This window comes from Tamandua tetradactyla, chromosome 4 (genome assembly GCF_023851605.1).
Source record: "Tamandua tetradactyla isolate mTamTet1 chromosome 4, mTamTet1.pri, whole genome shotgun sequence".
Lineage (NCBI taxonomy): Eukaryota > Metazoa > Chordata > Mammalia > Pilosa > Myrmecophagidae > Tamandua > Tamandua tetradactyla.
In genome coordinates, this window is record NC_135330.1 from 37,479,164 (window position 1) to 37,492,765 (window position 13,602).

Below are 13,602 nucleotides of genomic sequence, written 5' to 3' on the forward strand. Positions count from 1 at the left end.
CTTTAACCCCTGGACTGATGGCTCTGCTGCAGAAGTGGCAAATGTTTCCAGGCTTCAGTGCAACCTGTTTCCAGGGAGCACCCCCCCCCCCCCAATCCTTATTGCACTCACCAAATGAGGTGCTGAGTTGCTCCCAAACACTCTGTCCCAGCCAGGCTGTACCCTGCCCCCACCCCGTGCTACCTTCACACAAAGCCAGCACTGTCCTTATTGTTTCTGCTCGTTGGCACCACCCCTCCCCCCACATCCCTTTCTGTCCCCCCTGCCCCACCCCCCTTGCACACACACTAACCAGGGCGAGGCCACCCACAGAGCCATTTAATCTTGCCTGTGTGGAGGGCCATGCTGCAGGCACATGCAACAGGAAGGGAAAACAAGACCTGCAGCTGTGCCGTGATGTCATTGACAGGGCAGATGGGCATTCAAATAAAAATTAGAATTGCCAGACAAATACGCCCTTGGCAGACCAGCTGCTCACTAGCCCCAAGCTCCTGCTTTACAGTGTTCACAGATCTGTGTATATTTAAGTAATTGCAGGGCTTATAAAACCACTCCTCAGAAGACCCTCAGGCTCAAATCCTGTTCTCCCGGACAGGGGCCTCACTCTTTCCCAAAGCCACAGACTGACCCCTCACCCAGTCCTCCTTCTTCCAAGGGAATTTGCTAAGGGTCTCAAGGTCAACTGGGGGAAAGACTAGAAAACCAATCTGATATTCAAGTCCTACAGACTGGAGTTCAGGGACATCACCTTCATTCAGGAAGGACGGCCCAGTGTTACCTGGAATAAGCGTGAAGCACTCAGGTGTTAATCCTGTGTCACATAAGGCACTTTGGGGCCCTGGGCAGCAGAGTCTGCCTGCCAAACATTGTCAGGCTGGGCTCCTGCTTCCTAAGAGCTTATGCTCTGGGCGACAAGAGTGGGAAAATGAACGACATATGAAAAGTAAAATAATGGAATGACTGTGTTCACTCATAGAACAGGGGTTCTGGAAAGAGCTGTGGGAAGGTACAGCCCAGCCACAGGGAGCAGTGGGAGGCCGTGGCTAAGAGCACCCACTCTCTAGGGTCAGACACACTTGGCCTGCAGCTCCATCTTGCCATTCACCTGAGGATACGTTACCTAACACATCAGAGCCTCATCTGTCTTATCCATAAAATAGGATAATAATACCTGTGTCATAGTTTTATTATGCACAGATAGTAATCTGGACAGATAGTAAGTGCTTAATAAATGGCAGCCATCCCTTCAAGAACTGAGTACTTTCCTTCCAACACCTTCATTAAATTCCCTGTTCAAAGTCTATGAACATAGGATGTAGTACTTTCTCTCCACTGCTCTGCTTCTTTCCCCTTTTGGTTGGTGGTGAATGTCAACAGAACGAAGTTTTCTTCTACAGCCTTAGAGTGGCTCTCCCTGCTCCCCTAGCCCTACCCCAGCACAGAGAAGCACAGATAACCCCAAGGCAGGAGCTCAGAGACTCTCAGGGTGGGCTGTGCATATCCTAGTGCAGGAGCAACTGGCCCGAGGCCCCAGAATCTCTGGCCCGGACCTGGCACCACTGACCTCTGCTCAGCCTATTGTCAGCTGGTCTGGCCCTGGGATGGTGGCAGCTTCTAGGGCAGGGGAGTGCAGGCCTGTCCTACTGAGACAGATGGGCACAGTCCTGTGCATGGCACCTTCTGTGGAGCAGGGTGATAGGCAATTGACAGGCACCCAGACCACCGCCCCTGGCTCACACTGCCATGCTAATGGCCTGGACAGGTGGTGGTTGGCAAAACACAATGCTGTGTCTCCCCACTGTCCCTCCGGCCCTTTACTGGAAGGCGCAGCTCCCGTGCTCCTGCTCAAAAAAGGACTTATCCTCTGCTGGTGAGCAGGTGGCCGCCACCTGCTCCCTTGATAGAGCAAGATTATCTGCCTGGCTGCAGAGCAAGGCCAGATGCAGCCCCTTCATGTGAGAATGTCTCCTCCTGGCTGGGACCCGTCCCTGTGCGAAGCTACCTGCAAGTGGCGTTTGCCAATAGGCAGGGTGGGGTGGGATCCCATGCTCCCTCGGCTCCCCGCTTTCTCCTCTTCTCTTGCAGGGTCACTTTATCTGAGCAATTGCTGCCCCCGTGTTCTGAATGCAAACTCATTTGCCCTCTGTCCTCCCTGTGCTGACCTGACTTCACTGAGCCCTTGGTCAGAGTAAGGACTGAGACTATTCCTGGGCAATTGCACCATATTCCCCTCGGCAGGAGCTGGCTCTCCTCCTGTGATGCAGGGAGCGGAAGAGTGCCCTGACCCAGCATGCCACAGTCTCCCAGGGGTCTGGGATTTGAATATGATTATGATACTTAAGGTCCCAGAAGCCACACTTGAGGATTCCTCTGCCCAGTTCTTCACCCCTTCCTTGCATTTCCTCTGGGATGCTGCCAACTTAAGCCCTGAGGAACTGCGGGTTTTAAACCACCCCTGTTTATTGGTTACAACTGACGTGATAAAGCGCTTCCTGGAAAGCTCTGACAATGTCATTTTTGGATGATATGATTAAGATCATTACTTCACTACCCCAGCAAACCACATATGGCAAATCTGTAGTTAAGGCCGGCTCCACTGAAGTCTGTTGTAGAACCTCTTACACCCCTGGACCTTGAATGAAAATGTATACATCCGTTGTCTCCTGTCTCACTCCGAAGTTCCCAAGTCCCCAAAAAATTATACCAGAAAGTACCTGATCAGTTGTTTTGGCTTTGAAATAAACAGGGGATTTTTTTTTTCAGCTCTGCCAACTAAAACTTTCAGTTGATGTGTTAGAATTTGGGGTTCTGCACTGAAAATCTTTTGTAGCAAGTGAGTGATTCCTGTTACATGTAGATCACAGGGCACTTTAGGAGAGAATCTCTGGGCAAGGCAGAACCTTCCTGATTCAAAGTCACCTTGTCCTTGTCTGTAGCTGATAGAGGTCCTGTTTTTTCTTTTTTTTTTTTGCGAGTACAAGTGAGCTTTAACAGACCTTGATAGACTTTCTATAGCCAACAGCTCCATGACAGGTTCTGACCCCCACAATATCCCCATCACTGGGATGTCTGGATCTCCAAATTAATATAATCATATCTACTATTGCTTGAGCAGCTATAAAATTATCAGGTCCCGCCCTAGGTGCTTTCTATATCTAATCTCTAATCTTTCTAGCTGCACTGCCTGGAAATGCGAGCGTTCTCTCCCTTTTGGGGTCAAGAAAAGTGAGGTGGGGAGCGGGGACAACTTGTCCCCGGTTGGGGGTGAGGCGTGACCTCAGCCCTCTGGGAGGAACGATGTACTCCGAGTTAGTTGGCTTGTGCGGTGGGAGACGGCAACAGACTGAGGGTTCCAGTGAGTACAGAGGAAGAGGCAGAGACAAAACAAACACGCACACCCGCGCCTGTGCTTGCTGCCGGGCAAGAGTGCCGACAGATAATTGCTTAATTCGATTTGCAGTGGGTTTGCTGCAAATTTTTCAGCCGCGGCCATTTTCCACCAAGTCTCCAGCTTCTCCGGATTTCTGAGCGGGCACAAGTCGGGGAACCGACCTCCACCCATACCCTCCGCTCATCCCACCCTGCCTGCATGGCGGTATATTCGTCCTTCCGGTCCCACCAGCACAGCAGCGCCGGGGTGAGGTGAGAAGCGTCTGGACTCTGCAGCACCAGCACTGTAAATCCCAGTGGGACTACTTACATGTTCTCTCACCTGGGATATGTTACTTAACCTCTCTGTATAAGAAGGGTTGTCTGCCTCATAGAATTGTTGCAGGGATTCCACAAGATGGTGCAGGTAAATTGCCAAGCAAAGTTCCTGCTCAGTAAGTGTTTTCTATTAGTATTGCTGCTTCCACCCTACAGCACTTCTCCCTATTCCACTTATGTGGTCAGGCCCTATGCCAACTCTTGTAAAGAGTTAAGTTAAAATATTTTGAGGGCCCAGGTTGAAGATTACTTACCTTCTCTTTCCATTCTCTATCCAAGTGCCTAATCTGTAAGGTGCTCAAAAACCATTTGTTTGCTTGATAATCTTTCAATAATTATTTAAACCTAGAGCAGTGGACAAGGCAGACACAGCCTCTGATCTCAGGAAGTTTATGGTTCATCAGGAAGGAATGAAACATGGATCCGGGCTTATGATTTGCTTTGAGTAGTGTATTAGTTTTCTGGCTGCTAAAACAAATATCAGGAATTTATTGGCTCATGGTTTCAAAGGCTAAGAAGGCCGGGGTCTGTATCTTCATACAGGCCAGCAATCTTTGGAGTTTCTTGGCTTTTCCATTACATGGTGTGCCAGTTTGAATCTATTGTGGACCCCAGAAAAGCCATGTCCTTTACTCCTCATTCAATATTGCTGGGAGGGAGCATTTTGATTAACCATGGAAATGTGACCCACCCAATTGTGGGTGGTAACTTTTGATTCAATGGTTTCCATGGAGATGTGTCTCCACCCATTCAAAGCAGGGTTGCTTACTGGAGCCCTTTAAGAGGGAACCATTTTGGAAAAAGTTTAAGAGCCCACACAATCAGAGAACTTTGGAAATGAGAAGGAAAGAGCCCCCGGGGGATGCTTCATGAAACAAGAAGCCTGGAGAGAAAGCTAGCAGACTTCACTATGTGCCCTTCCAGCTGAGAGAGAAACCCTGAACTTCATCCGCTTTTCTTGAGTGGAGGTAAACTCTTTGGTGCCTTGATTTGGACATTTTCATAGCCTTACTTTAATTTGGACATTTTCACGGCCTTAGAATTATAAACTTGCAACTTAATAAATTCCCCTTTTTAAATGTTGTGTTTCTGGCATATCGCATTCCAGCCACTAGCAGACTAGAGCACAAGGCAACGAATGTGGGTGGTGTTTTCTCCTTTCTCTTCTGGATTTTGTTGACTTCTACCTCTGGCTGCTCCCTGTGGCTTCTCTTACTGTGTCCAATTTCCTTTGCTTGTAAGAACTACAGCCGTATTGCATTAAGGCCCACCTCATTCAGTTTGGGCAACCTTAACTAATAACATCTTCAAAGGTCCTACTTGCAAACAGGTTCACACCGGTGGTTGGGACCCAAACCTGCCTTTTGTGGGGGAAAGGATTCAATCCCCAATAAGTGGTTTTCTTTTGCATTCAGTCAAGAAGCAAGTGAGCTATGAGTGGAGGCCAGGGTGCTGGCTTGGCTCTCCAGGCATCCCAGTGTGAGATGATACCAGTTAACTCACACGGCATGACCACTTTTTACCAGGCATTGCCCTCAGGAATTTCCATGTGGCAACTCAAAGTTCATGGGGCCTGGTACGGTTGGCTTTTTTATTATTTTAGTTTTATAGATGAGAAAACAAAGAAACCAGAAGGTAGGTGACTTTCTTAGGGTTGCACAGCTCATAAAAGTTAGAGCTGGGATCCAAACCCCAACAGTCTAACGTCAGAGCCCAAAATATCAGTTAAAGCCTGCTGATGAATCTCTGGTTAAAGGGGAGTTCTCTTGGCTTGTGGCTTTTGGGTTTTTGTGGCTGGGCACCTGGCCCCGGTGACATATGGGGAGGGGAGGAGTTGGGCTCCCCTCTATGCTGTGGGAATAAGGTATGGTCAGGGGAGGTGGCATCCATAACCTCGTCGCCACCCATTTCCTCCAGCCTTCAGGAGGCTTTCGTTCCACATCCCCTGGAAAGGTGATCAGCTCAAGCCCCAACTAAGTGTATTCAAGAAAAGAATTATTTCAGTAACCTCTTTTTTTATCTTTCTCTGGTCATGACTCCCACTTTATTGACAGAAAATAGAACCAAAAGGGACTTCACTTTTTTTCCTTCACATTTACTGAGTGCTAATGAGATGGCAAGTATTTTCATGTATAAGAGAATTTTAAAATGGAAGCTTCTGTCATGACCCAGGGGATAGATCTCAGATACCCAAATAAATGCCAGACCAAGCCCAAGTGGTAAATATTCCAGTGAAGGGGGCAGTAAAACCTGCACCCGTAGGGAAAAAGACTAAGAGGTGAGCATTTGAGAAGATCTGGGAAGATTTTTAGAGAGACCTGGGAGTGTGCTATGAATCCCACCCCAGTACAAGGGAGAGGCATGGGGATTCCTGCCTCTCACCTCACTCCCAGGGATATCAGATTCTGTAGGACACGCTGAGAGCTTGACATGTGCCTCCTGGCACTTGGGGACTTAAGAGACAGGTGTCTGGTCCTAGCCTGGGAAATTTCAAAAGTGATCAGTGGGCTGGCTGGGGGCTCTGAATACAGAACAAAGGAGAGCAGCTGCTGTCTGGTCATTCTAGAGGGTAATAAGGTCTAAATGTTTCCGATGGGCCAGTGTGGGTCTCTTGAGAGAAAGAGACCTGACTGGGTCATCCTAGGACATGTGCAAAAGGATGTACTGGATGGGCGAATAGACTGCAGCAGAGAGAAACTAGACTATTGTCCAGGCAAGAGTAAGCCACTGGTTAGAAAAGAAAAGCATTCTCCCTTGTCAAGGGACTGCAGCAAGGGGTCCCACAGAGACAGGAATCTCCATCTCCAAGGAATCTACAAACGACCCACGGGAATCCTGCCACGCATGGAAAGCCCAAGGCATGAATATCAGGTGTGAAATACCCCTACCCCTATCCCTGGCCTCTCCCCCCACCCTCCTCCACTCTGGCTACTCAGGTGGCCATAGTAGTTGAAGGAATAGAAGAGCAAAGCTGGAAAGAGAGAAACCAATCATATCCCCATCCCCATTTGCAGGCCTCCTGCCTACAGCAGACCCAGGCTGCAGCCACTCATTCTGAGAGGAGTGTCAACTTTAAATCAAGGTCAGAGTTGTTGTTTTCACACTCTACTGGACATATTAAATACTGCATCAAGACTGTGACTTAAGGTGGCACTGATTTCCTTTTACTTATCATTGACCAGAGAAGCTGTGGGAACTAAGGGCAGGGGATTAATGACAGAGGAAGACAGAGGAGACACCCCCAAACTCATTATTTACTGAGGTCATCCCATGAGTTGTGCTTGTTCAAGGTGATGGTTACCCAAACATTATCTTATTTAAATGGATAGCTAATAATAAGAGCCAGCAGTTAGTGCACATTACCACGTGCCTGGCAATATTCTAAACACTTAGCGTGTGTTACCATGTTTAATCTTCACATACCTCAATGCAGGAAGTATGTGACCCCTGTCTTATAGCAGAGGTAAACTGAGGTAGAGAGAAGTCAGTAACTTGTCAGGGCTTCATAGGTCGAGACAGCAGAGCCAGAATCTGAACCTGGGCCATGCGCGTCCAGAGCCACGGCCCTACCGCTGGCAGGGTGCTGGGCCTCTCGTGGGAGGTCTGTTCGTGCCCAGCTGGGAATGGGAGTCTAAACTGGGACGATGGTGAAATTCAGCTTTGGCCCTGTGTTCCTTTATCCTCCTTGTGTCCACCTCCTGGCACTGCCGCCACCCCCATGATACATCTCCCTGACCCAAGGCCTCCTTCTCATCCCCACCTCCTCTGCTCACCTGGCATCCATCCACCGCCAACACTGCCCTGAGGCCCGTGCCCTCTTTGGTCCCTGTGGCAGGTGCTATGAATGTGTCCTCACTCATGATATCTGTGACTGCTAATTAAGTTATTCACAGACTCTCTCCCAGAGGTCTTTATACTTCGGCTGATGTACAGTCTTAATGCAAATGCATTTGCTCTCAGTAGTAAAATTTGGGGCATCTGCCAGGTCCCAAATTTGAGGTCTGGGGTAGAGGCTCTCCAAGGTCAGAGAGCTCCAGGCTGAACGGGACCTGAAAGGCAGGTTCACCGTGTTCTGAGGAGCAGCTCGGACAGTGGGGTGCACGGGGTATGTCCTGCCTGGGGTCCATGCAGGTGGAAGCTCAGTGAAGACCCCTTATCGGACATCCTCAGGAGGTCCATTTATGGCATCCCTCATTGCCAGTGCTCAGGAACAGGCAGGATCCAACAAGCAGTTATCATTGTCACTCTGCTAAAGGTGTGGGCAGTGGGGAGAAAGAAGACAAAGGCCAGGTCTTTTGCCAAAAAGGGGATAAGAACGAAGGTAAGGTAACTTTGGCACCTAGAAATGAGGGGCAGGAATCCAGGGGCAGGTGAGATACTGCCTCTCCTACAAACTTTGGGCAGGTGGACCCTGTTTAATAAGTGTAAGCAAACAGTAATAATGTCCCGGTTTACAAAACTGGAATCTGGGAGGTGATGATTTGCATTACAAAAGGATTTTTCCACTTAACCCAAAAGATTCGCCTTCAAAGAAACTTTCAGATTTCCTTTAAAATGTTTCACTGGACCATCTTTAATTATTTTGATTTTTAAGATTTTGTATATCTCTGTCTTATCATCTCACCTGAAGAATGAGCTTTTGAGAGGAGATACTGTGTCTTATTTTCCTTCAGTCCCCTCCAAGGCATCCCATCAGTGGAGACGCCAAAGATTAGATGACTCATGCACACTTTTTCAGGGGCACACCGATTGTATAAGGTGAGATGTCTCATAAGCAAGATCAACCCACTCCACTTTTGTATTGCTCCAGCTGAACAAACAGACAAACCATCCCTTAGCCTCTTCCCTCCTTGCATTTTCAAGCAGTAGGTGGTATCAATAAAAATACCACTTGGCATTTGTATAGCACTCGATGGTTTCAGAGCCACTCTCATAGCCTGAAGTCACTCTCCACCCCCATGTCCATCTCTGACCACTCCTATCCCAGGCCCACCCACACACCTGCTTTTCCTGCTGGCCAGCCCCGTGCCAGACATTGTCTGGGTGGGGCCGCCTGCTCTCCCCGGGGAGTCCATGTGTTCTCTGAAGAGTCTCCTCATAAAGAATCAGCTGGCCAGAAATGTGGGCAGAAAGCGGAGGGCAGCTTGTTCAGGTTCTGTTTATTATGTTCTCACAGCATTGTTTATAATAAAGGTGAATGACAGTATTCCACTTTACATGGTAATGAAACAACTCAATGAGGACTCCATCAGTCAAGCGGTTTATATGGCAGATGAGCTGCTACACATCTGTTGTGCACACCGCGTGACTCAGCTAATGCTACAGTGGTTGGAGCCACATCAAGCCCAGCCACCTTTTCCACACCTGCAGAGGGAGGGGATGGAAGGGTCCAAAAGGAATAAGAGTCAAAGAAGGGAGCAGTCTATTGAGAGGACCTGGCTCCAAACATGGCCAGGCCAGTGGCCTCATCTTGTAGGCTCCCTTCTTGGTCCACAGCATCCTGCAGTCTTGGGAGACCGCAGGGGCAGGAAGACATCTTTGCTCTTGGCCTCTTCGTCCAGTCTCAGGCTAAGCGGCACAGAGGCACAGTCTCTTGATGCCAGGGGGCTACTTTGCCGCCTCTCTTGCTTCCACCCACAGGGATGCAGGTTTAAAGAGGACTGACGCTTGGAAGATTGAAGGACCGCGTAGGGTGGAAACTATAACTGTTCTGCTTTGCCTGGAAGTGGGCACAGACAGTCAGAAGGGCTCTGGATACTCTAGTCAGTGGGAGAACGTCTTGCCTCAGGATGTGCACTCATCACCTTCCCTGTCTGGTTCATGGAGATGCAGACACCTCATAAGCAGCTTCATCTTTGCCCCCCACCCCCACCACACCCCTTCCTCTTTGGTCTTCTCCACTCCCACCCTCCCCCAGCTCTCCAGACAATAGGTTCATACCTTCCCCTCCTAGCAGAGCAAGCTTCTCCACAGTCCCCAGGCTCTGCACCCAGGAGCTGGGCCTGCTGCCCGGGCAGAACACCATTTCACAGCTTTGGTTTATTCAGAGCAGCAAGTTCTGGGGAGAGCACCAGAGAGTGAAGTCAACTAGGAATTTCCCAGCTGCCCATCCAGCCTGGGACCAAAGAGGGGAAGGCAGGAGTTTCGAGGGGTGACCAAAATCCCACCGTGGCCTTGGAAAAGCCACAAAGATCTTTGTGTTACCCAGGACATGACATCCTCCGTTGAGAAATTTGGAAGATTTGTGTTACTATTATTCTTACCGTGACCCTCTTCATCACTGCCTGAGTTCCAGGTAACCCTGAAGCAAGGCCTTGGGCACAGAGGCACAACTAACACAAAATGGCCAGGCACGAGAGAGCATGGGAACAAATGGACACGGCAAACAGCCTGTGAGGCAAGCTCGGGGCAAGCACTGTGAACAAGCCAAGGAAGGCATGGCAGACATCTCTTGATGAAGTACCCCTTCAGCTCCCTTTCCTTCCCCCTCCCCTTTTGGCATTCGTGCTGCCAAACGGTGCATTTAGCTTAGGAAAAACAAAAAAAAACACACATTTATCTTAAAGGAGCAAATCAGACTGGAGAGGGCATAGAGGCAGTGACCCCCAAGAAGCAAAACTCTGGGGCTGGAAAGATTCCCGGTTATTGTGCTTATTTCCACCGGGATGTTCTTCGCCCTCTTGCCCCACTCAGCTGTGTTTTATCCTCGGCTGTGTTCATCCTCACTCGGTAGGCCCGTGGTTACTAACCTCATCTGCACATTGGAATCACACAAGGAACTTGAAAAAAGATTGATGCCTGGGACCCAACCTCAGAGCTTCTGATTTAATTGTTTTGGGGGGGGGGGGGTCCTGGGTGCTTGGATTTTTAAAACTGTACAGGTGATTCTAATTAATAGCAAAGGATCATACCAATACACCTGCCAGAACTTGTTAAAAATGCAGATTTCTGGATCCCACCCCAGGTCTATCGAATATTAGCATCTCGGGGTGTGGAACCTGAGAATTGGTGCCTGTAACAGGCTTTCAAGGTGACCTCTGTGCAAGTTCAGTTTAATGGTAAGCACTGCCTCAGTAGATCCTTCCTCTCCCAGTAGAGTTGGGAGCCGCGATGGCTGTCTTTGACTGACTTCTATTTAGTTTGCCAAGGGCAACCACAAGTTTCATATGAGCCTTAAAGCAGGTTAGCCCTCAAGTAGGGTCCTTAAAAGCCACTCGGGATGGAGAACAGTTCTAAAAGTCACAGTCCTGCCCGGCCTACCTGCCCTGGCTTGCCTCAGGTCTGCTGAGGTCCCAGCCCTGAAGCAAGCCTCAAGATCAGAAGGTGGTCCCTAACACAAACCCAGCACAAAGAGCAAAGGAAGACATTAAATCAAGGCAGCAGCACCCACCGGTGCTGACCAAGAGAGGCAGGGGAGGGTGAAGGGAAGAGAGACTGGGAAAGAAGGCAGGATGGGTAGACACTGAAGGTCAGGGATGAGGTATGCTTGGATATTGCTCTAGATGTTGTAAACATTTCTTTTTTGTATTGTCACAAACCAAAATCTGTGTTGGCAAGACCAAAGTGCCTAAGAGTGGGCATCAGAGTGCAATACTATGCACCTTTTATGGGAAGCAGAACATCAAGGTGTGAGGGAGACTCCACCCACACGGGAAAATATCACTGTGGTCTCTGCGTCTAATGCTCACAATTGTCACACACACATACACACAGAGATGCTCTACAGAAGTACCATAAATATAGCTGTCACATCTCCTTACACATGGACATACACCCACATACCCTTGCTTAGCTGCAAAATTCAGGATACCCAAGCTTGGTCCTCCACACCTCCCCATCATGGGAAGTCACCAGCGTGCCATGACACCACCATCTGCAGCCTCCATTTCACCAATAGTTGGAGAAAACTCTGGGCTACAAATGAGGCTACTGTACAACAACATTCAGACTTTTCTTCTTGGGATAGCGGAAGTGGTGAAAAGGCTCCTCATAGAGTGGTTAGCATTTTCATAACTCCGTGCACTTCCAATTTATATGCACCTCAAATTCGACAGTCGAGTTGGCAGCAGATGCACATTTCATATGTAAACAATGTTGAAAATACCCTGTTAGAGATTTTTATCATTTAATCAATTCTGGCAGCTTTAGCTAGGAATGTTTTTTTTTTAACCAGTGTGTAGGGGGATACTACCCGATCTAACTACAAACACACATTTGAGGCTTCAGAGTTCTTGGAAGTAAAATTCCATAAGTGTCCTCAGTGTGAGGGCTAGAAGGCATCTGCTTTTCCTCTTCTTGATGATTCATACAGATAAGCCAACCATCACCCATAGATAGCAAGGTGTCCTGGCAGGGCAGTGGACTTCACACCAGTGGGATTCAAGGCATCTAACTGTAGCCAAGGAAGGAAGAGGTTCACAAAATTCCTTGACAGGAATGCAGACATTGAAGAATGTGCTTTGGGACAGCCCTCAATTATCTGCACTCCAGAACTGACACCTAACTTCGCATGCTATATCATCTAGTCAAGCGTAAAGTTTTGTAGATCTGCTGTTACTCCAAGAACCAAATCCAACAGCTGTGGAATCATTCCAATAGTCTTCCACCAAGTTCTCTGTGAGTCAGTCAACCTGGAAAACAGCCCCTCCAGGATCTTCTTCCACTTTCTGGTCTCTGTGGAGGATTTGTCTCTTTGGCACTGCTCTCTTGTGTCAAAGTCCACTTTTTCCTGAGTAGCAAGAAAAGGTTACATGCTGCTCATTTATCCTCCACAGAAGACTTTCCTGAAATATTTTCAAGAGGAGAACAAGGGTACCAAGAAAGCATTTTAGGAAGGCTCTCCACAGCCAGGCCCACTTGTCCCCAAGCCAGATGTTCACAGTGATCTTCTTAGCACATCCCCTGTTCCATGGTCAGTCCCAGGAAGGTCGAGATCAAGAGGGAAGCTGCTGAAGAGTCAAGGTTGCCCTCATGAGAGGGAACTTTCTAAGAAAGCATGCTCCCAGGAAGCAAGCTGAAAGAGTTTCAGCCTAAGTTCCCTTCCTCCCCCATCATAAATACATGACCTGCATGGAAGTGGGGAGGGGGAGAGACAGGGAAAATATTTGGCACCATGAGAGCTGTCCATGCTGTGAGAATTCACCTCCCTTTACCAAGCTGTTCTATCATCTTAAGAGAAGAGCAATGTGTGATGCCACAGGGAGGTGAGGGCAGAGAGTATGTGAAGCAACAGACAGGTTAAATGGTGCCCCACTGCACAAAAGTCTACTGGTGCTACATTCTCTGGTCATTCAACTTCTAGAAAACTTCTTGGTAGAACTGAGGAAGACTTGCAAGCTGCATCTTTCTTCATAGCAGCTCCTTGTCAAAGGTCATGAAGGAGAGGTCCCCGCCCTTTTTGGAAATGCAAGGTTGGAGGAGTCTTGTGAACTTCCTAGACTAAGACGGGCAGTGATCACAGCTTTTTACAGTGGTCCAATGGCAATGGAAGAAACAGCCCACCCATGGAGTTTGCCCCATTCTCTCAGAGGCTGCCTGTCTATAACCATGCTAGACACCTGGGATTCCACCGAGGCCTCTCTCCTAAGGTACGCAGTCCCCACACCCAGGGCTGACCATTACACTGTGATACCAAATCACAAAAGAGTCTTCCAGCCATTCCTCCCAGAGGTATAGGACAAGTGAGGAGTCAGGGAATCTAACTGAGGAGGATGTGCAAGGAGTGGAAACTGCATTTGCATTATTTACAGATTAGCCCAGCATAGCAAATCTGCCTTCTCAGCGGGGATGACCCAAGGCAAAATGGAGGTCAAGTTGCTGACCCAGAGAAAGGTGACGAGGTACTACCACTAACCCAAACACAAACATAGGTCAATGGAATAGAGTCCGAGGCCT